Below are 22,972 nucleotides of genomic sequence, written 5' to 3'. Positions count from 1 at the left end.
TGACATTTGAAGAGACTGAAACTCACTGAGCTGATCCCCGGCTCGGAGTACTTCCAAGGGTGAGGTCTCTCTGAGAGCAGCTGTGAAATGTCACTGTTTCTCTTCTCTGCCCACTCCATTTCCAGAGAGGTTTTTAACTTCACAGCAAGTCAGCTCAGAGGGGTCACTGTTTGGTTTTATTCACTGGGGGTTGCCTTTGCTGCCCAGACCAGTATTTATTGGCCACCTTTACTTGTCTTGGAGAAAGTGGTGGTTAACCGCCTCCCTGAAATGCTGCAGTCCATGTACACCACAGTGATGTTTGGACAACAATCCCCCTCTGGCCCCACAACCCTCCCTGTCTCTGTAATCCCCCTCCGGCTTCAGAAATTACATGTCCGTGGCATAAGATTTTTGTTTGGATTCATTTTTGTTTCATAAACCCCCCCAAAAAAGTGAAATATTTGGCCCCAAACAAATTTCTGTTGATTGACCTTTCGGAGAGGCTGACACATGGACGTTGCAGTATTTTATCTCACATTGTACACGTAGAATGATGGAACTTTCTTTTAAACATTGCTAAAAGGGAGGCAATGGCTTAATGGTATTCCTGCCAGATGAGTGACATGTACAATGTTCCGAGGATTAGGGATAGAATCCCAACATGGCTGATGGTGGCATCGGAATTGAATACAATCTAGAATGAAAAGGCGAATGATGACCATGAAACTATTGTCAATTGTTAGAAAACCAATCTGGTTCACTAATGTCCTGTAGGGAAGGAAACGGTCATCCTCACCTGGTCTGGCCAACATGTGACTCCAGACCCACAGCAACGTGGTTAACTCTCAACTGCCCTCAGGAAAAATACTATAAAAACTGTTAACAAATAATCCACAGGTATCACTTAAAAACTGGCTGTTCACATTGGGACCATGTGAATTTCTGAACGGCCTGAACGAAAACTGAGTTTCAGCCTCACCTTCTCCCTGTCTCACATCAGTCTGTTTACACCCAACTCCAGAACACTCTCATTGAGCCAAGCAGCCCGCATAGTGCAGCCCTTTCATTTTCATTGTCTGCTCATACCGACACTGCCCTCAGCCTCCTGTACTGTTCCAATGCATCTCAATGGGAGCTCAGGGACAGCACCTCATCTTTCAATTCAGCCCTTTGTAACCCCAGAGTCAACATGGACCTCAGCAGTTTCTGGATGAACAGACAGTTGTCAGAAGCTGGAACATTCCACCTGAAAAGGTACTGGAATTTGAGTCCAAAAGGATTTTTAATGGGAAGTTTGCAGGTAATTGAAGTTTACAGGTTAACATCATGATGTGGGTGGTTGGGTCTAAATCTGAGAGTAAAGAGACGAGGTGTAATTTGGATAAATCTGTGCTCCCTCTCAAGCCAATATCTCCTTCCTCAGCTGCAGGGCCCAGAACAGAGCACACATCCAAAAGGTGATCCAACCATGAATTTGTACATCTTTCTGCTTAACAAAAATATTGGAGATATCTTCCCACAAACAGAACAGACAAACCTTTCTCCTTTCACAGTTAAATGCCAATGATATTCAGATCCTGATGACTCCATTGACTGTAAAAACTGCTTTTGAGATCCCAGCCTCAATTATTCTGATTTAATATCCGATGAAATGAATTCACAAAACAAAACTCACAGTCAGTACAGGAAGAATATAAAGACATACTTTTTTCTTGGTATGTGCTTGATGTGTAAATGCCTCTCTTCAAATCGCACACCGCCACCCCCCCCCCAGAAGGGGACATGTACATGCGCCTCACTGTACCTTACCCCTAATTCAACTAACCTGCAGATCTTTGTACTGCAGGAGATAGGGGTTAAAGAGGAAATCATTGGCAGGGACAGAACCCAAAGACAGACCGGAACATTTGGAAAGACAAAGGAGTGGATTACGATCTGGCTGGGAGGGTGCGTAGCTGTTAATGGAGGGGACAGGAACCTGTGTCTGGCAGCATCTCCGTGGAGGTGGTGGAAATGGCGACTGATGATCTACGTTCTGCTGCAAAAACAGACCCCGAGCTTCCAGCTGCCTGCCACTTTAACACACAAGCCTGTTCTCTGGCCAACATCTCTGTCTCATGCTTACTGCAGTGTTCCAGTGAGGCCAGAACATACAAAATGGCCCCGTATTTCAAGGACTGCAATTTCCCCTCCCATGTGTCACTACCATCCACTCTCTCTCCTCCACTTCCCGCACCTCTGCCTTTGAAACCCACACCTCCAACTGCAACAAGGAGAGAACCCCCCCTCCCCCAAGTCCTTACCTTCCACCCAGATACAACACATCATCCTCTGCCATTTCCACCAGCTACAATCAGACCGGACCACCAGATTCTTAAGGGGTTTGACAGAATAAATACTGATGTGTCTGAGAGTAAATACTGAGAGGGGATTCTGAAACCAGATTCTGAGCCAGTCACAGAATCAAGGGCTCTGTTTCGGATTCGTCAAGTTTAAGGCAAAACTGACACGGGTAAGGGGTTTCAGTAGCAATGGAGCTGGGGTGAGGAGGAGACAATAAACGTTTAAGAGATTGGAATTCCTGGTGTTTGGGATGTGTAGATATCTGATCAGAAGGTCAGCTTCGCGTCAGATATAACTGCAATACTGTGAAGAGTGTAGTTCTGCTGCATAGTTCCCAGTGAGAGAGAGAGGCTCAGCAGTAAGGGAAAGGAATTTGTCAGGCAACGGGTTTAACCATTACAATGTTTTATTGGAGGAAACTGCACCTAATCGAGTAGTGGGAGCGTGGTAAGCAGTTTGATAACTGAGTAACAGTGGAGTAATGGAGAGGGATGATGGGGAGGGAGAGCTGGGCATCGTCAGTGTACATGTGAAACCCAACATGGTACTTTTGCACAATGTCACCTCCTGGCAGTATGTAGGTGAGATACAGGAGGGGCCAAGGATAGATCCACGAGGGACACCAAATGCAAGGAATTCAGAAAGGAAAGGGAAAGTGGAGATGGAGCAGGACTTTCCAAAAAAATGAAGTCAAATGTCAGTTTTTCACAGAATAGGAGAGAAGCACATAACCAGAAAAGATAGAACAAGGAACAATGTCAGTGAATCGGTGAGGGGGACTGATGAAGAGGAGGAGAAAAGAGAGTTGGAAAATCTATGGTTTAGTGAGATGAGGGTAAAGGGTCAAAATGAGCTCTGATAAGGCTTGACTTGAGATGAGATTGGAGAAAGATGTAGGTTTGGACAAAAACCGGGAACACCAAGTGAGGCAGTTTGACTGGGAGGGGAGGAGGAGGAGGGGAGGAGGAGGAGGAGGGGAGGAGGAGGAGGAGGGGAGGAGGAGGAGGAGGAGGGGAGGAGGAGGAGGAGGAGGGGAGGAGGAGGAGGAGGAGGAGGGGAGGGGAGGAGGAGGAGGAGGAGGAGGAGGGGAGGAGGAGGAGGAGGAGGAGGGGGGAGGAGGAGGAGGAGGGGGGGAGGAGGAGGAGGAGGGGAGGAGGAGGAGGAGGAGGAGGAGGAGGAGGAGGGGAGGAGGAGGAGGGGAGGAGGAGGAGGGGAGGAGGAGGAGGGGAGGAGGAGGAGGGGAGGAGGAGGAGGGGAGGGGGAGGGAGGGGGGAGGAGGGGGGGGGGGAGGGGGGAGGGGGGGAGGGGGGGGGGAGGGGGGGAAGCAGCAGATCGGATTATCTCAGTCTTAGTGACAGAGAAACTCCATGTACTCCAAACTCTTGTTGCTGGAGCGAAGGATGGAGGAGACAGGATGATGAACAGTGTTTCACAAAGAAACAAAACCTGGGTAAGTGATATTTAAAGTGAGTGAACAAACGTAATGTGTTTAAATTTTATCCAAAATATTAAAACAAACGACTGAAGTCCTGGTTCGAATCCCATCTTGGCAGATGTGGAACCTGAATTCAAAAAAAATACCTGGAATTAGGAATCTCCTGATCTCCATCGAATCATTGTCAATGGCGGAAAAAAAACCTGCCAACCTGACAGTGGCCCAGCCAGCTACTCACTATATTAATCACTGCAAAGTCTCAACAAAGGAATGAAACTGGATGGACCACTCGGCAGCTAAGAAGGCACCATTTAATACAACCACAGAATCAGCCCTCTCGATGGTGCAACGTCCTCCAGACTAACATCTGGATTTTGGTGCCAAAATGTGGAGAGCTGTCTCACAGACCAATCAAGGAACAGCCTGACATAGTCATACTCATGAAATCAATCCGTACAGACAATGACCAGACACCACCATCACCATCCCAAGATATTGAGATTGTGGTGATGGAAAAGCACAACAGGTCAGTCAGCATCCGAGGAGAAGGAGAATCGATGTTTCGAGCCTAAGCCCTTCATCAGCCTGACCTGCTGTGCTTTTCCAGCACCAGACTCTTGACTCTGATCGCCAGCATCTGCAGTCTTCACTTTCTCCTGAAATCTCTGGATATGTCCTGCCCCACCAGCAGGACAGACCAGGCAGAGGTCGTGGCACAGACAGGGAGGATTTGCCCTTGGAGTACTCAGCATTGACTCCGGACACCAGAAAACCTCATGGCTCCTGCTGATTACCACGCACCGTCCTCCTTTGGCTGATGGATCAGTTCTCCTTTATGTTGAACAACATTTGGAGGAAGCACTGAGGCAATAAAATGGTGTCAAACGTACTCTTGGGTACAGGATTTCAATGTCCACAATCGAGACTAGCTCTGCAACAGAATTACTGACTGAGCTGGACAGATCCTGATGGACATAGCTGCTCAACTGAGTCTGCAGCGGGTGGTGAAGGAACCAAGAGGGAAAAACATACTTGATCTCATTGTTATGAATTGACCAACTGCAGATACATCTGTCCATGACAGTATCAGTACGAGCGACCATCACACATTCCTTTTGGAGACAAAGTCTTGCCTTAAAAGTTGAGAAAAACCTCCACTGTGTTGAGTGACACTATCACCGTTCTGAATGGGACTGACTTTGAAGAGATGTAGGATCTCAAACTGGGTATCTCTGAGGCACTGTGGGACATCAACAGCAGAACTGTACTTCAGCAAAATCTGTAATCTCATGGGTTTGTAAATCCCGCACTCACCCAACACAATGGACAGGAAAGGAGGGCATGCCATGAGCAGCACCAGGCAGTCCTAAAAATGAAGTGCCAACCTGGTGAAGCTATCAAACAGGACCATCTGCATATCAAACAGCATCAGCAGCAAGCAACAGAGCTAAGTGATCCAACATCCAATGGAACAGATCGGAGCTCTGCAGTTCTCCCACATCCAGTTGTGAACGGTGATGGACAATTAAACAACTCACTGGAGGAAGCATCACAGAAATCCCCACCTTTACTGATGGAGGGGCCTCACACATCCATGCACCAGATAAGATGACAGCATTTGCAGCAATCTGCAGCCAGAAGTGCAAAGTGGGATGATCCATCTCAGCCTTCTCCAGTGGTTTCCAACATCACAGATGTGAGTTTTAAGCCAGTTCGGTTCAGTTTGAATAACATCAAGAAATGGTTAAGTAGTGCAAAGGCTACGGGCCCTGCCAATATTCTGGCAATAATACTGATGGTTTGTGCTCCAGAACTTGCCACCCACCAAGTCACGTACCGCTCCAGCACTGGCATCTACCGACAATGTAGAACATTGCCCAGGGATGTTCAACACAAAAACACAGGGCAATCCAACCCAGGCAATTTCCCTCTATCAGTCCACACTCGATCAGCAGTAAAGTGATGGAAAGTGTCATCAACAGGGGCTACCAAGCAGCAGCTGCTCAGCAACAGCCAGCTGAGCGACACTCACTTTAGGCTCCACCATGGCAACTCGGGTCCCGATGGTGTTACCGCCTGATTCACAATCTGGCAACCAGCTGAATCCTAGAGGTGAGGTGAGAGCGACAGCCCAGTCCCACTCCAAGATCACTATTTCTAGCGGATTCTACCCTTGTATCAGCTCATATACTCTCATCCACCTTGTGTTATCTCCAGACTTCATTATCCAAACACACCCCTGGCCAGCTGCCAACATTCAACCTCCCTGTAATCTCAAGAAACACTATATCTCTGCTGCCCAAGTACTCCCTCGTACCAAAATTTGTCGATCCATCAAAAGGCTCCTATTCATAATCAACAACATAGAGCCACAGAGATATACAGCATGGAAACAGACCCTTCAATCCAACCCGTCCATGCCGTCCAGATTTCCCAATCCAATCTAATCTCACCTGCCAGCATCCGGCCCACATCCCTCAATTTAAAATTCGCACCATTGATTTAATTCCTGGTTGTGATCATCCCTAGCTCGCTGCATCACACAACCTTTGAGACCCCGACAACCCATTCTGTTCGAGACTCCCAATGACCTGTTAATTCATTACCTCACCTGTGTGGCTGCTTTTACAGTTGCCAAAGCAACAAGGTCTGAAATTTGCAGCCAAAACCTCACAGGTCTGCTTTCCCCCTTTAAGACATTCCTCAAAACTTGCTTATTTGGCAATGCTTTTGGTCACCTGACCTAATATCTCCATCTCTGGCCTTATGTTTAAAATTCTCAATAATATTTTTGTGGAATTATAAGCATGATAATAAAAATACAAACTGTTGTTGATTTGGACATTATCTTCAGATCTTTATTGTTACTGAATGAATACTCTAAAATGTCTCTTACCCAACCACATTGTAGGAGCACCTTCACCACACAAACTGCAGCTGTACAAGAAAGTCAAACATCACACTCTCTACAAGCAACAGGGTTTTGGCATTAATCACTGGTATCTGTGGAAGGAGAAACACAGTCGATGTTTCAGGGAATGCAAAACGGATTACAGGGAATGAAAATGGTGCAGAATTGGATAGTCAGAAATGGAAGGAAAATACACTTGTTTGTTGGAAAAAAGAATTCTCGACTGTCAAAGATTTTCCAGAAAAAAATTAATAAGCAGCACATGGTCAGGGGCTGGGCGGCAGTGAAAAATTAACTTACAAAAATGTCTGTAAAAGTAATAGTAAAATACTAAACAGACCAAATATACACGCATTGTTCGAGACTGAGGAAGCTAGATATTGACAAAGTGGTCATGAGGGAGCCCAGAGGTGAAGCAGAACAGTGTAAGCTGTTATGATCCCACAGTCACAGAGATGTATAGCACCAACACAGACCCTTCGGTCGAACTCATCCATGTTAACCAGATATCCAAACCTAATCTATTCCGATTTGCCAGCACTTGGTCCATATCCCTGTAAATGCTTCCTAATCATATCATGTGTCTATTTAGATGCCTTTAACATGTTTTAATTGTACTAGCCTCCACCACTTCCTCTGGCATTCATTCCACCCACTGCATGAAAGAGTTGTCCTTTAGGCCCCTTTGAAATTTTCTCCGTTCACCCTAAATGCCCTCTACATCTGGACACCACCACTCCAGGGAAACCACCTTGTTCATTTACTCTATTCATGCCCCTCATGATTGTATAAACCTCCACCATATCACCACTCAGCCTATGGCACTCCAGGGAAAACAGCCCCAGCCTTTTATGCCTCATCCTGTAGCTCAAATCCTCCAACCCCAACAACATCCTTGTAATTCTTTTTTGAAACCTTTCAAGCTTCACAGCACCCTTCCGATAGGAGGCAGGCCAGAACTACACACAATATTCCAAAAGTGCTAACGAATGTCCTGTACAGCAACATGACCTCCCACATCCTATAGTCAATGCTTGAACCAATAAAGGAAAATATACTGAACATCTTCTTCATCATCCTATCTACCTGCAACTTGGCTTGCAAGGACTATGAACCTGCAATCCAAGGTCTCTTTGTTTCGCAAACGTCCCCAGGGCCTTGCCATTCAGTGTACAAGTCCTGCCTGATTTGCTTTTCCAAACTGCAGCACCTCATATTTATCTAAATTAAACCCCATCTGATCAATATCTCATTGTAATCGGAGGTAACCTTTTTCATTATCCACAATACCTCCAATTTTGTATGACCTGCAAACTCATTTACGATACCAAATCATTTAAATGAATGGCAAAACAAATCCAGAAATAAACATCCATTTCTCTGAGTTAGAATGTGCTCTGTGTAAATCCTGCCCAATGACTCTGTACCAGAGAAAGGCTGCACATGCGCCTGGCTGCACCTTGCCCCCTACAAAGCTGGCGGCTCCGCACATGTCCATTGAATTCTTGCCCTGAATAAAGATGGCGGCGCGCACCCATGCCTGCAGCCACACTGAGGCAATTCCCCGTTTACTGAAAACACGAGACTGGGACATTCAAATTTGTGTTTTCTGACGTGCACATTTTGTTTGTAAAACCTCTCCGCTCATACAGAATCGCTCTCACCTCCTGCGGTTCCACAGACAGCCTTGATTTCTGTGGGTACCTATTCTCTGCCTGGTTACTCGTTTGTCCTTAGTGTATTTGTACAATCACTTTGGATTCTCCTTAAACCTATTTCCTAAAGCTATCTCATGTCCCCTTTTTGCCCTCCTGGTTTACCTCGAGTATACTCCTACTGCTGCTACACTCCTCTAGGGATTCACACAAACACAGCTCTCTGTACCTGCCATATCCCTCCTTCATTTTCTCGACCAGGCCCTCAATTTCTTTCGTCAGGCAGCACTCTTTACACCTACCAGCCTTGGCAGAAAACAAGAACATACTGTCTATATACTCTCATTGTCGCAGGCCTATGGAGGCAATGGCAGATGAGGATACAGAAGAAATCATTCTCAGTAAAGAGGTAATGTTGGGAAAGATAACAGCCTAAAGGTAGATGGGTCTCCTGACTCTGATGGAATGTATCCCAGGGACTAAAAGAGATCTTGGGGGGGGGGGGGGGGGGGAGAATAACACATAGACCTCGTGATAATTCACTAAAATCTGTTGGATGTCTGGTTTTGACAGACTGGAAGCTGCAAATGTGGTGCCACTATTTTTCAAAAAGGATCCGATGGCTTAACTTCTGTAGTGGAGAAAATGCTTGAACCTCTCAAGGAAGTAGTGGTGAGATATCTGGGTAGAAATTGTCTCATTGAGCAGACACAGCATGGATTCATGAACGGCAGGTCACCTTTAACGCGTTTATTAGAATTACTTGAGGATACGACGAGTGCATTGAACAAGGGGGACTCGGTGGATGTGGTGTACCTGGATTTCCAGAAGGCATTCGATAAGTTGCCACATAAAAGGCTGCTGAATAAGGTAAAGATGCATGGCATTATGGGTAATTATCATTGATACAGGATCGGTTAACCAACAAAAAATAAAGAATGGGGATAAATAGGTGTTTGGATTTGTGTTGGCACTACAACTGTTTGCAATTTACACAAATGTTTTGGAGTTGAGGACCAAGTGTACGGTGTCAGAGTTCACATTTGATACAAAGATGAGGTAGAGCAATGTGTGCAGAGGCCACTGTAAGTCTGCACAGGGATACAGATAGGTTACGCGAGTGGGTAAGGATCTGGCAGATGGAGTTCAATGTTGGGATATGTGAGGTCATCCATTTTGGTCGGACTAACAACAAACTGGATGATGAAATGGTGAAAACGTGCAGCAGGCTGCTGTACAGAGGGAGCTGGGTGTCCTTGTGCATGAATCACAGGAAGTTGGTTTGCAGGTGCAGCAGGTAATTAAGGCAGTTAAAGGAATATTGTCCTTCATTGCTAGAGGGATGGTGATGCTGCAGCTGTACAGGGTGCTGGGGAGGCCACACCTGGAGTACTGTGTACAGGTTTGGTCTCCTTACTTCAGGAAGATGTACTGGCACTGGAGGGAGTACAGAGGAGGTTCACTAGTTGAGTCAGGAGTTGAGGATTGGTGCATGTGGAGAGATTGAGAAAACTGGTTCTATAGTCATTGTAATTTAGAAGAATGGGAGGTTGGATAGGAAACAATAAAATTATGAAGGGAGTAGATAAGACAGAAGCAGGGAGGCTATTTCCACTGGGGGTGGGTCAAACTACAGAGCATTACCTCAAAATAAGGGGGAGCAGATTTAGGACTGAGTTCAGGAGGAGCTTCTTCAGCTAAAGGGTTGTGAATCTGTGGAATTCCCTGCCGAGTGCAGCATTTGACGTTATCAACTTGAATGCCTTGAAGGCAAAATGTAGATTTGTGAAGAGGAAAAGAATTAAAGGTTATGGTGAGAGAGCAGGAAAGTGGAGCTGAGGCCATGAGAAGATCAGCCCTGACCTTATTGAATGGTAGAGCAGGCTCGAGGGGCCAGATGAAAGTTCTTGCCTTGGGCTATCAAAATTGGCCTTTGTCCAATTCAGAACCTTAACTGTTAGATCTGGTATATTATTTTCTGTAACTATTTTAAAATTAGTAGAATTATCAGAGACTCCCAACAGTGTGGAAGCAGGTCATTCAGCCCATCATACTAATACTGACCTGGAAAGCCTCCTAACCTCCTCCTATAACATTGCACTTCTCAGGGCCAGCCAACCTACACATCCCTGAACATTATGGGCAATTCAGAATGGACAATCCACCCAACCTGCACATCTTTGGACTGTGGGAGGAAACCAGAGCACCCGGACAAAATCCATGCAGAAAACCCCAATAAGGTGATTATCCCTTTCTTATTTCCCAGTTCCACCTAAATAACTTCACTGGGCGTACTCCCAGGAATATCCTCCCTAAGCAAAAACAATGCTATCCCGAATCAAAAATGCCACTCCCCCTCCTCTCTTGTCCCCCTTTCTATTCTTCCTATAGCATCTATACCTGGAACATTAAGCTGCCAGTCCTATCCATCCCTGAGTGATGCCTCTGTAATTGCTATAATATCCCAGTGCCATGTTCAAAACCATACCCTGAGCTCCTCTGCCTTCCCTGTCAGGCCTCTTCCAATGAAGTAAATGCAGTGCAACTGCTCAGTCCGACTTCATTCTGTGCCTTGCCCTTGCCTGCCTTGACTATTTGACTTCTGAACTGTACCAGCCTCAGACATATCTCTTTCCTCACTATCTTCTTGGGTTTACACACACTCCCTCACTGGTTTAATGCCTCCCGAGTATCACCAGCAAGTCTCCCTGCCTAGACATTAGACACCTTCCAATTCAGGTACAATCCATCCTTCTTATGCAGGTCAACTCTACTCCAGAGGAGATCACAACGATCCAAAAAACGTGAATCCTTTTCCCCTGCACCAGCTCCTTAGCCACTCATTGAGCACCTCCTCCTCCTCTGTAATATGGACATTTTCCAAGATGTCACCATTTATTTCCCCACATTCTATATCTCCCATGTACTGCTTCACAGTAAACACTGATGCAAAATACTTGTTTCCGAACTCGCCCATCGCCTGCAGCTCCACACAATGGCTGCATTGCTGATCTTTGAGGGTCTCTATTTTCTCCCTAGTTAGCCTTTTGCTCCTCATGTATTTACAAAAGCCCTTTGGATTATCCTTAACCCTATTCGCCAAAGCTATCTCACGTCCCTTTTTTTTGCCTCCTGATTTTCCTCTTAATTATACTCTACTGCCTTTATACTCAAAATTTTTTTGGATTGGAATAAATGCAAAATATAATATCCTGACAATACAAACGAGGGTAGGACTTACACTCAATAAAAGGAGGGCCTTGAGTAGTGATATGGGAACAAAGAAACCGAAGGCTTCACGTCTTTGAAGTTTGTGTCACATGTAGACAGGGTGGTTAAGGTGCTTAGCACACTTACCGTCATTGTTCAGACCTTTGAGTACAGGAGTTGGGACGTTATGTTGAGGATGTACAGAACGTTGGGGAGGCCTCTTCTGGAATACTCTGTCCAGTTCTGGTTGTGCTGTTATAGGAAGGATATTATTAAATCGGAGCAGGTTCAGGAGAGATTTACCTGCATGTTGCCATGAATGGAGGGATTGTGTTCTAAGGAGAGGCTGGATAGGCTGGGAATGTTTTCACTGGAGTGCAGGAGGTTGAGGGGTGACCTTATTAGAGGTTTATAAAATCAGAAAGAGTGTAGATAAGGTGAATGGACGAGGGAGAGGGGGATTCAAAACTCGGGTGCATTCATTTTGAGAAGAAATGAGAAAGATTTGAGAAAAGACATTAGGGTTTTAAAAAAAATTTATATGTGTGAAATGAACTTCCAGAGGAAGTGGTAGCTGTGAATACAATTACAATATTTAAAAGACATTCAGATAAGTGCATAAATAGGAAACATTTGGATGGATGTGGACGAAGCGGAGGCAGGTACAATTAGTTCAGTTTGCAATTATGGTTGGCATGGACTGGTTGGACCACAGGGCCTGTTTCCTTGCTGTGTAACATGATGACTCTAATCCTCACTAACTCTAAATTCCTCCATCCTCAACTCTCCCGTTCACTGCCACCTCATCCAGCCTCACAACTCTTCCCTGTTTATATAATTCCTCACCAGCCACAGAACACTCCCTATCTCATGTCCTCCAGTTTCTCAAATCTCTGCGATATGTGCCTTTCTTTTGTTCCAGCCTTGAGGATGCCCTCATTCACTCCGATTGGTTGGAAGACAAACTGGTACGATCTGGTCCTCCAGTACGGCCCGCTGCCCCCTATTGGCCTGCGCTGACATCAATCATCGGGGCCCATTGTGAAGTGAGTGGTGGGATCCTGCCTCTCTCTGCCCTGGGATGAGCTACAACATTCACACTCAATGGGGCAGTATCACAGAGCACAGGGTCTGGGGCTATTCAGCCCATTTGAGATGTACCCTCTTCCTATGGAGATGCTGCAAATCTGTCCAAATTCCCTTCCCATTTGCCCATAGCCCCCCAAATCTTCCCTTAAAAAGTAAAATTCCAAATCTGTTTATAAATAACTGCTGAGTCTGTGTCCAGCTGCCATTCAGACTGCTCCAGATACTCAGAACTTACTGAATAAAATAATGTTCACATTATTTGCCAATTACCTGAAAATAGTAACTAAAATTGTGACATTGTTAACATTTCCACTCTCTCTGCAGATTAGATATCCTAGAAACAAATTTGCACCTGGTTAAAATCACTGCTTAACCTTCTCGGCTCCAAGGACAATTATCTGTGCTTCTGCTAGCTCTCCACAAAAGAGGAACACATCTTATTTTAATTTATTAGTGTCATAGAGATATACAGCACAGAAACAGACCTTTGGTCCAATTTGTCCATGCCAAATAGGAATCCTCAACAAATGGAGCCCCATTTGCCAGCTCTTGGTCCGTATCATTGGAAACTCTTCCTATTCATGTACCCAATCAGATGCCTTTCAAATGTTGTAATTGTATCAGCTTCCACTATTTCATCTGGCAGCTCATTCCACACATACACCACACACAGCTTGAAAACTTTGCTCCTTAGATCCGTTTTTAATCTTTGCCCTCTCAACCTAAGCCCATGTGATCTTATTTTGATCCCACCTAACTGGGGGGAAAGGACCCTTGCTGTTCACCTTATCCATGACCTTCATGATTTTATAAATCTCCATGAAGTCACCTCCCAGTCTTTGACTCTCCAGGGAAATTAACCCTGGCCTATTCAGCCTCTCCCTGTAGTCCAAATCCTCCAACCCTAGCAAAGTCTTTGTAAATCTTGTCTGAACTCTTTCAAGATTCACAACATCCTTTCCAGAACAGGGAATTTCGAACTTAAAACATAATTCCTGAAATGGCTTAATCAATGTCCTGTCCAACCACAATTTGACGTCCCAGCTTCTGTACTCAGTGCATTGACCAATAAATATAAGCATACCAAACCCCACCTTCACTAGTCTTCCTACCTGCGACTCTACTTTCAAGGAACAATGAACCTGCACTCCATGATCTCTATGTTCAGCAACATTCCCAAGGACTTTACCATTAAGTGTACAAGTCCTGCTCTGATTTGCCTTTCCAAAATCCAACAGCTTACATTTGTCTAAATTGAACCCAGTCTGCCATTCCTCGCTCCAATGGCCCATCTGGTCAAGATACTGTTGCATTCTGAACTTGTCCACTTCTTCATTGTCCACTACACCTCCAATTTTGGTGTCTTCTGTAAACCCACTGACCATATCTCATATTCACATCCAAGTCATTTATTTCAGGACCCAATACCCATTCCTGCAGGACAATGCTGCTCACAGGCCTCCAGTCCGCAAAGCAACCCTCCATCACCACCCTCTGCCTCCTACCTTCAAGCCAGTTTTGTATCCAAATGGCTCGTTCTCCCGCCATTTCATGTTGTTATCTAACCTTGCTAACCAGTCTGCTTTGTGGAACATCGTTCAGTGTCCATATAGACAACGTCCACGGTCTGCCTTCATCAATCATCTTTGTCACATCTTCAAAAAAACTCAATCAAGTTAGAGAGAGAGAATTTCCCACACACAAAGCCATGTTAACTATCCCTAATCAATCCTCGTCTTTCCAAATACATGTAAATCCTGTCCCTCAGAATCCCTTCCAACAACTTACCTACCACTGACGTTAGGTGGACTGTTCTCTTGTTCCCTGGCCTTTCCTTACCACCTTTTTTAAATAATGGCACCCATCTTCCAGCATCTCACCTGTCACAAACAATGATATAAATACCTCAGGGAGGGGCACTGCCATCACCTTCCTAGCTTTCCACAAATTTCTGGGATACACCTGATCAGGTCCCAGGGATTTATCCACCTTGCTACTGTTTAAGACATCCAATACTTCCTCCTCTGTAATATAGACACTTTTCCAGTGATCACTATTTATTTCTCCAAACTCTCTAGAATAGAATAGCATCGTATTTCTCCCACCTCCTGTTGTTCCATAGATGGCCTTGTTGATCTTTAAGGGGCCCTATTCTCTGTCCGGTTATTATTTTATCCTTAATGTATTTGTAGAATCTCTTTGGATTCTCCTTAAACTATTTCCTAGAGATATTTCAAGTCCCCTTTTTGCTCTCCTGATTACCCTCGAGTGTATTATTGTAAAAACGTGATCCTGTGCTCCCAATTCCTCCGCCTCTGCCATATCTGCTCCCAGGAGAAGCAGTTCCACTCCAGGACATCCCAGAGAGGTTTCCTATTTCAAGGACCACATTTCCCTTCCACGTGATCAACAATGCGCTCCAACGCATATCCTCCACTTCCTGTACCTCCACCTTCCCCCCCACCCCTCCAACCACAATAAGAATATAACCCCCCAGTCCTCACCTGCCACCCACTAATCTCCATTAACCTCTGCTATGTCCGCTACCTACAGTCAGACCCCACCACCAGGGATATATCTCCCTCCCCAGCCCTTTCTATCTTCCGCAGAGACCATGGGATCTTTGGTGCTGATGTGCTGGCCCACGGATACCTCAGTCACTCACCCTGCCAAATGGCCTCGTGAGATTATCACTAGATGGATAATCCAGACACCCAGATAACGTTCTGGGGCCCAGGGTTTGGATCCCATCACGGTAGAGAGTGGAATGTGAATTCAATAAAAATTTGGAAGTAAGAATCTACTAAAGACCATGAATCCATTGTTGATTATTGCGAAAAAAAACCTCATCAGATTCGCTAATATCCTTCAGGGAAGGAATCTGTCATCCTTACCTGGTCTGGCCTACATGTGACTCCAGACCCACAGCAACGTGGTTGACTCTTTACTGCCCTTTGGGCCCAGCCAGTGACACCCTCATCCTGTGAATGAATAACAAAGAAGGTCAAGTCTTGTATACAATCATACTATTCTTACAGAGAAGTCATCTCTGAGTAAATTTGCTTCTCAACTCCCTGCTGACTGTTGGGGAGTGGGGGGGGGGTCAATAGTACCATCCCAATAAGGAGATCATCCTTTTCTTATTTCTCAGTTCCACCTGTATAACCTGCCTGGATGTACTCCCAGGAATACCCTCTTGAAGCCAAGCTGCAATGTTATCCCTAATCAAAAATACCACTCCCCCTGCTCTGTTGCCCCCTTTCTATCTTTGCTGTAGCATCTATACACTCTAACATTAAGCTGCTGGTCCTCTCCATCATGAAGTCATGCCTCTGTAATTGCTATAATATCCCAGTGCGATGTTCAAAACCATACCCTGAGCTCCTCTGCCCGGCCTATCGGGCCTCCTGCATTGAAATAAATGCAGTGTAACTGCTCATTCTGTGCCACGCCCTTGTCTGCCTTGACTGTTTGACGTCTGAACTGTACCAGTGTCAGACTTAGCTCTTCCCTCACTCTCTGTCTGGGTTTATCCACATTCCTTCACTGGTTTAATGCCTCCTGAATAGCACTAGCAACTGTTCCCTTCCAGTGCCGGGACAATCCATCCTTCTGATGGAGGTTAATTCTACCCCACAAGAGACTCCAATGATCCAATAATGTGAACTCTTCTATCCCTATGTCATTGATACCAATAAACAACAGCCTCCCCTCAAAATGGTTATTCTCCCCTTTAAGAATATTCTACTCCCTCTCTGAGACATCCTTATACAAAAATTACACATTCGAATAATAAACCTTACACTCATCAGGTCATCATAAAAGGATTACATGACACGTTGAAGGTTTGGGGAGACCTTTTGAGATAATGCGATGATTCAAAGGAGAATTTTTAAGCAGCAAATGGGATTGATCTGGAACACAATACTCACACACACACAATGCAAATATCCAGGTCCTGATATACTGAGTAATTCAATCAGAGTTTGGCAGAATATTTACTGAGATTACCATCTGAATGTCCACCTGTAATATCCTGTAATACAAGTTTATAAAATCTGTCACTCTCAGTTCAGGTTAGAAACTCACACCATCCCCTCCTTGTGGCCCAGGATTACTGTACATATTACCCTTGAGGACAACAGCAGTCAACTCAGGGGGAAATCTGTGGGTTTCTAGGAGATTCCAACTTGATTAGATTAGATTACATTACAGTGTGGAAACAGGCCCTTCGGGCCAAAAAGTCCACACCGACCCGCCGAAGCGCAACCCACCCATACCCCTACATTTACCCCTTACCTAACACTACGGGCAATTTAGCAAGGCCAATTTACCTGACCTGCAAATTTTTGGACTGTGGGAGGAAACCGGAGTACCTGGAGCAAACCCACGCAGACACAGGGAGAACGTGCAAACTCCACACAGTCAGTCGTCTGAGGCGGGAATTGAACCCGGGTCTCTGATGCTGTGAGGCAGCAGTGCTAACCACTGTGCCACCGTGCCGCCCACTTGAGATCTCATGTGACTGAACACAGCAGTTCTTTGACACATTGGAGAAAATGGTCCAAGCGTCAGTGAGATATGGGGAACAAGAATTACTTTCTTTTCTTTCATTCCGTGCTGCCGCTCTGCCTCATCAATAAGACATGGGTGTGAAAGGCTAATGCCTAACGATGGGCAAGTTGTTTCCATCCTGACCAATGTGTAGGAAGATTCTTTCAATCACTCCAAAGCGTATCCCAAAAAAGATAGCAACTCTGCCTGCTTCCCACTGCCCAGTGCTCCCAGTAAATGTTTGGAAGAATGGGAAGGGGGGATATCTCCTAGAAAAGGCATAACTGTAAAGGTCTAAGAGGATTATGAAAAGAGAGAGATGTACAGGAGAAGGGGGCAACAAGTTGCCAGATGGGGTGTAACTTGGGAAAATGGGAAGTTGCTCATTTTGGAGGAGATAATAAAAGAACAAAGTACTATTTAAATGGTGGAAACCATAGAAAGCTGCACCACAAAGGGACCAGGGTTAATTGTTCAGGAAACACAGAAAGCTACCACACAGTTACAACAGGGAATCAGGAAGGGGAATGGAATGTTTTGTTTCAAAGGTGTTCAGTATTAGAGCATAGAGTATATACCTGAGAGTAACGTGTGGAAGTGCTGGTGAGACCACCATATCTGCAGTAATGAGAGCAGTTTTGGTCCCTTTAGATCAGGAAATGTGTCACTTTATTGGAGGCATTTCAGGGAAGATTCAATGAGATGCTCCGTGGTTTGGAGGGATTATCTTTTAAATAAAGGCTGAAAAGGTTGGGACTCTACTCACTGGATTTTGGAGAAAGAGAGGTGATCTCATTCAGACAGATGGGATTCTTAAAGGGTTTGACAGGATAAATACTGAGAGGATGTGTCTGAGGGTAAATACTGAGAGGGGAGTCTGAAACCAGATTCTGAGTCACGGAATCAAGGGTTCTGTTTTGGATTCATCAAGATAAGGCGACACTGACACGGTTAAGGGGTTTCAGTAGCAATGGAGCTGGGGTGAGGTGGAGAAAAGCAACGTTTAAGAGATTGGGATTGTGTGGATGTCTGATCAGAAGGTCACCTTGGGGTCAGATGTAACAGCAATATTGTGAAGAGGGTCATTCTGCCTCAGAGAGTTCCCAGTGGGAGGGAGGGGCGCAGTAGAAAGGTAAAGGTAAGGCAATGGGTTTAACCGTGACAATGTTTCATTGGAGGAAATTGCAGCTAATCGAGTAGTGGCAATGTGATAAGCAGTTTAATAACTGACTAACAGTGGAGTAATGGAGAGGGATGATGGGGAGGGAGAGCTGGGCATCGTCAGTGTATATGTCAAACCTAACATTGTTTTTGGATGATATCACCTCCTGGCACTATGTACCTGAGATACAGGAGAGACCAAGGATAGACCGTTGAGGGACGCCAAATGCAAGGAATTCAGAAAGGAAAGGGAGAGTGGAGATGGAGCAGAATTTTCCAACAACGGGGAGGTCAAATATTAGTTTTTCACAGAATGGGAGAAAAGGACATAACCAGAAAAGACCAACAGACAGAACAAGGAACAACATCTATGAATTGGCGAGGGGGGTGATGAGGCGGCAGTGGAGGAAAGAGAGTTGGAAAGTGAGTTTAGCGAGATTAGGGTAAAGGGTCAAGGTGAGCTCTGTTAAGGCTTGACAAGAGACTGGAGAAAGATGTAGGTTTAGGACAAAAACCAGGAACACCACGTGAGGCAGTTTGGCTCGGTTGGCTAGCGGGAGGGAGAGAAGCAGCAGATCGGATTATCTCAGTCTTAGTGACAGAGAAACTCCATGTGCTCCTCACTCGTTGTTGGAGGGGAGGATAGAGGAGACAGGATGATGGACTGTGTTTTACAAAGAAACAAAACCAGGGTTAGTGATATTTAAAATGAGTGAACAAACCTGATGTATTTAGCTTTTATCCAGAATATTAAAACAAACAAGTGAAGTCCTGATTCGAATCCCATCTTGGCAGATGTATGAATCTGAATTCAAGAAACAAAAGTGTTAGGAATCTCCTGATCTCCATGGAACCATTGTCAATGGCGAAAAAAATCCTGCCAACCTGACAGCGGCCCAGCCAGCTACTCACTGTACTCATCACTGCAAAGTCTCAACACAGGAATGAAGCTGGATGGACCAGTTCGCAACAAGGCACCAGAAATTACAACCACAGAATCAGCCCTCTCAGTGGTGCAACGTCCTCCTCACTAACATATGGTTTTTGGAGCCAAAATGTGGAGAGCTGTACCTCAGATTAGTCAAGGAACAGCCTGACATAGTCATGCTCATGGAATCATCCCTTACAGACAATGACCTGACACTACCATCACCATCCCTAGATATCGAGAGTGTGGTGCTGGAAAAGCACAACAGGTCAGGCAGCATCCGAGGATCAGGAGAATCGACATTTCGAGCCTAAGCCCTTCATCAGCCTGACCTGCTGTGCTTTTCCAGCACCAGACTCTTGACTCTGATCTCCAGCATCTGCAGTCTTCACTTTCTTCTGAAATCTCTGGATATGTCCTGTCCCATCGGCAGGACAGACCAGGCAGAGGTGGTGGCACTGAGGTGTACAGACAGGGAGGATTTGCCCTGGGAGTAAACAGCATTGGCTCCGGAGACCAGGAAGCCTCATGGCTCCTGCTGATGACCACGTCCCGTCCTCCCTTGGCTGATGGATCAGTTCTCCTTCATGTTGAACAACATTTGGAGAAAGCACTGAGGAAGTAAAATGGTGTCAAACGTACTCTGGGTAAGGATTTCAATGTCCACAATCGAGACTAGTTCTGCAACAGAATTACTGACTGAGCTGGTCAGGTCCTAAAGGAAATAGCTGCTCAACTGAGTCTGCAGCGGGTGGTGAGGGAACCAACAAGTAAAACATACTTGATCTCATTGTTAAGAATCGACCAGCGGCAGATACATCTGGCCATGACAGCGACCATTACACATTCCTTTTGGAGACAAAGTCTTGCCTTAAAGTTGAGAAAAACGTCCATCGTGTTGAGTGGCATTATCACCGTTCTAAATGGGACAGACTTCGAAGGGATGTAGGATCTCAAACTGGGTATCTCTGAGGCACTGTGGGACATCAACAGCAGCAGAACTGTACTCCAGCACAATCTGTAATCTCATGGGTTTGTAAATCCTGCTCCCACCCATCACAATGGACAGGAAAGGAGGGCATGCCATGAGCAACACCAGGCAGACTTAAAACTGAAGTGCCAACCTGGTGAAGCTATCAAACAGAACTACCTGCATATCAAACAGCATCAGCAGCAAGCAACAGAGCTAAGTGATCCTACATCCAATGGAACAGATCGGAGCTCTGCAGTTCTGCCACACCCAGTTGTGAACGATGATGGACAATTAAACAACCCACTGGAGGAAGCATCACAGAAATCCCCACCCTTACTGATGGAGGGGCCTCACACATCCATGCACCAGACAAGATGACAGCATTTGCAGCAATCTGCAGCCAGAAATGCAAAGTGGGATGATCCATCTTAGCCTTCTCCAGTGGTTTCTAACATCACAGATGTGAGTTTTAAGCCAGTTCGGTTGAGTTTGAATAACATCAAGAAATGGTTAAGTAGTGCAAAGGCTACGGGCCCTGCCAACATTCTGGCAATAATACTGATGGCTTGTGCTCCAGAACTTGCCACCCACCAAGCCAAGTACTGCTCCAGCACCGGCATCTACCGACAATGTGGAACATTGCCCAGGCATGTTCAACACAAAAGCACTGGGCAATCCAACCCAGGAAATTTACATCCATCAGTCCACACTCGATCAGCAGTAAAAAGTGATGGAAGATGTCATCAACAGGGCTACCAAGCAGCAGCTGCTCAGTAACAGCCAGCTGAGTGACACTCATTTTAGGCTCCACCATGGCAACTCAGCTCCCGATTGTGGTACCGCCCTAATTCACAATCTGGCAACCAGCTGAATCCCAGAGGTGAGGTGAGTGTGATTACTCAGTCCCACTCCAAGATCACTATTTCTAGCTGATTCCACCCTTGTCTCAGCTCATATACTTTCATCCACCTTGTGTTATCTCCAGACTTCGTTTTCTAAACATACTCAGGCCCAGCTTCCCACATTCAACCTCCCTGTAATCTCAAGAAAGTCTAAATCTCTGCTTGTTGATTCATCAAAAGGCTCCTAATTATAATCAACAGCATACAGCCATAGGGATGTACAGCAAGGAAACAGAGCCTTCGGTCCAACCGATCCATGCCGACCAGATACCCCAACCCAATCTAGTCTCACCTGCCAGCACCCGGCCAATATCCCTCAATTTAGAATTCTCACACTTGATTTAATTCCTGGCTGTGATCATCCCGAGCTCCCTGCACCACACACACATTGAGACCTCGACAACTCATTTTCTTCAAGACTCCCAACCATTTGTTAATTCATTACTTCACCTGTGTGGCTGTTTCTGCAGTTGCTGAAGCAGCATAGTCTGAAATTCACAGCCAAAACCTCACAGGTCTGCTTTCCACCTTTAAAACATCCCTCAAAACCTGATTTTTGGCAATGCTTTTGGTCACCTGACCTAATATCTCCATCTCTGGTCTTATGTCTAAAGTTCTCAATAGTATTTTTGTGAAATTATAAGCATGATAATAAAAATACAAACTGTTGTTGATTTGACATTATTTTCAAATCATCACTGTTGCTGTAATGAATAATCTATAATGTCTCTTACCCAACCACATTGTGGGAGCACCTTCACCACACAAACTGCAGCTGTACAAGAAAGTCAAACATCATCCTCTCCACAAGCAACAGGGTTTTGGCATTAATCACTGGTATCTGTGGAAGGAGAAACACAGTTGATGTTTCAGGGAGTGCAAAATGGATTACAGGGAATGAAAATGGTGCAGAATTGGATAGTCAGAAATGGAAGGTAAATACACTTGTTTGTTGGAAAAAAGAATTCTCGACTGTCAAAAATATTCAAGAAAAAAGTAATCTGATAATAGAGCAGTACATGGTCAGGGGCTGGGCCGCAGTGAAAAACTCATTTACAAACGGTCTATAAAAGTAATAATACAGTACTAAACAGACCAACAATAAACCCATGGTTCGAGACTGAGGAAGCTAGATATTGACAAAGTGGTGATGAGGGAGCCCAGAGGTGAATCAGAGCTGTATGGGCTGCTATGATCACAATGACTCTATACTGGAGAAAGGCTGCACATGCGCCTGGCTGCACCTTGCCCCCTACAAAGATGGCGGCGGTGCACGTGTGCAGTGAATCGTTGTCCCGAATAAAGATGGCGGCGCACACTCAGGCCTGCAGCCGCGCTGAGGCCATTCCCCATTTACTGCAAACACGGGACTGGGACGTTCAAATTTGTGTTTTCCGACGTGCACAATTTGTTTGTAAAACCTCTCCGCTCATAGCAACATAGTTTTTCTCCCGTTTCCCTGTTTATTTCTTTCCTTACCGTATCCTTTCTCTCCATAACTTCCCGAGCATTCATGACAGCGACTCTGCGCCGCGCGCGAGGTTTAGTTTAGCTCCGCCCTTCATTCACTTTGATTGGTTGGAGGACCAACGTCCCGCTAGGTCCTCCAGCTCCGCCCACCGTCCTTTCATTGGTCCGGTGCTGATATCAATCACCCGGAGTCGCCGGGTGACTAGAGCATGCGCAGTGCGTCCTGCTTTAGCTGATATGTTGGGTAATGTGATGGGAGAGTTTACTGAGTGTAAGAATTCCCTTTGTGTGAGCTCTGCAGTAGATTTCCTCTATTCATGGAGGGAATTGCCTTCCTACTCATGGCTTCATAGCTATGA

General features: G+C 45.5%; 1 long non-coding RNA gene across 5 annotated transcripts in view; it reads right to left on the bottom strand.

The window, feature by feature from the left end:
• Positions 1–22,661, bottom strand: part of LOC122546204 (uncharacterized) — a 77,830-nt gene extending 55,169 nt beyond the window's left edge. For 2 of the 5 annotated variants that reach the window (XR_015754906.1, XR_015754908.1), the window contains exons 1-5: positions 22,623–22,659; positions 21,878–21,984; positions 19,063–19,145; positions 16,558–16,661; positions 15,520–15,606 (exon numbers count right to left, since the gene is read on the bottom strand). This is a non-coding gene — a long non-coding RNA (uncharacterized LOC122546204). Of the gene's footprint in view, positions 1–6,656; positions 6,764–11,683; positions 11,789–15,519; positions 15,607–16,557; positions 16,662–19,062; positions 19,146–21,877; positions 21,985–22,622 lie in introns of all 5 variants that reach the window. The other 3 variants (XR_015754907.1, XR_015754904.1, XR_015754905.1) reach the window with 3 other exon arrangements.
• Between the last annotated feature and the right edge of the window lie 311 nt (positions 22,662–22,972).

The sequence above is a fragment of the Chiloscyllium plagiosum genome, unplaced genomic scaffold, assembly GCF_037043375.1.
Source record: "Chiloscyllium plagiosum isolate Xiang-an unplaced genomic scaffold, Cpla_swu_hap1 HiC_scaffold_48, whole genome shotgun sequence".
Taxonomy (NCBI): Eukaryota; Metazoa; Chordata; class Chondrichthyes; order Orectolobiformes; family Hemiscylliidae; genus Chiloscyllium; species Chiloscyllium plagiosum.
This window is presented reverse-complemented; position numbering and strand designations above follow the sequence as displayed.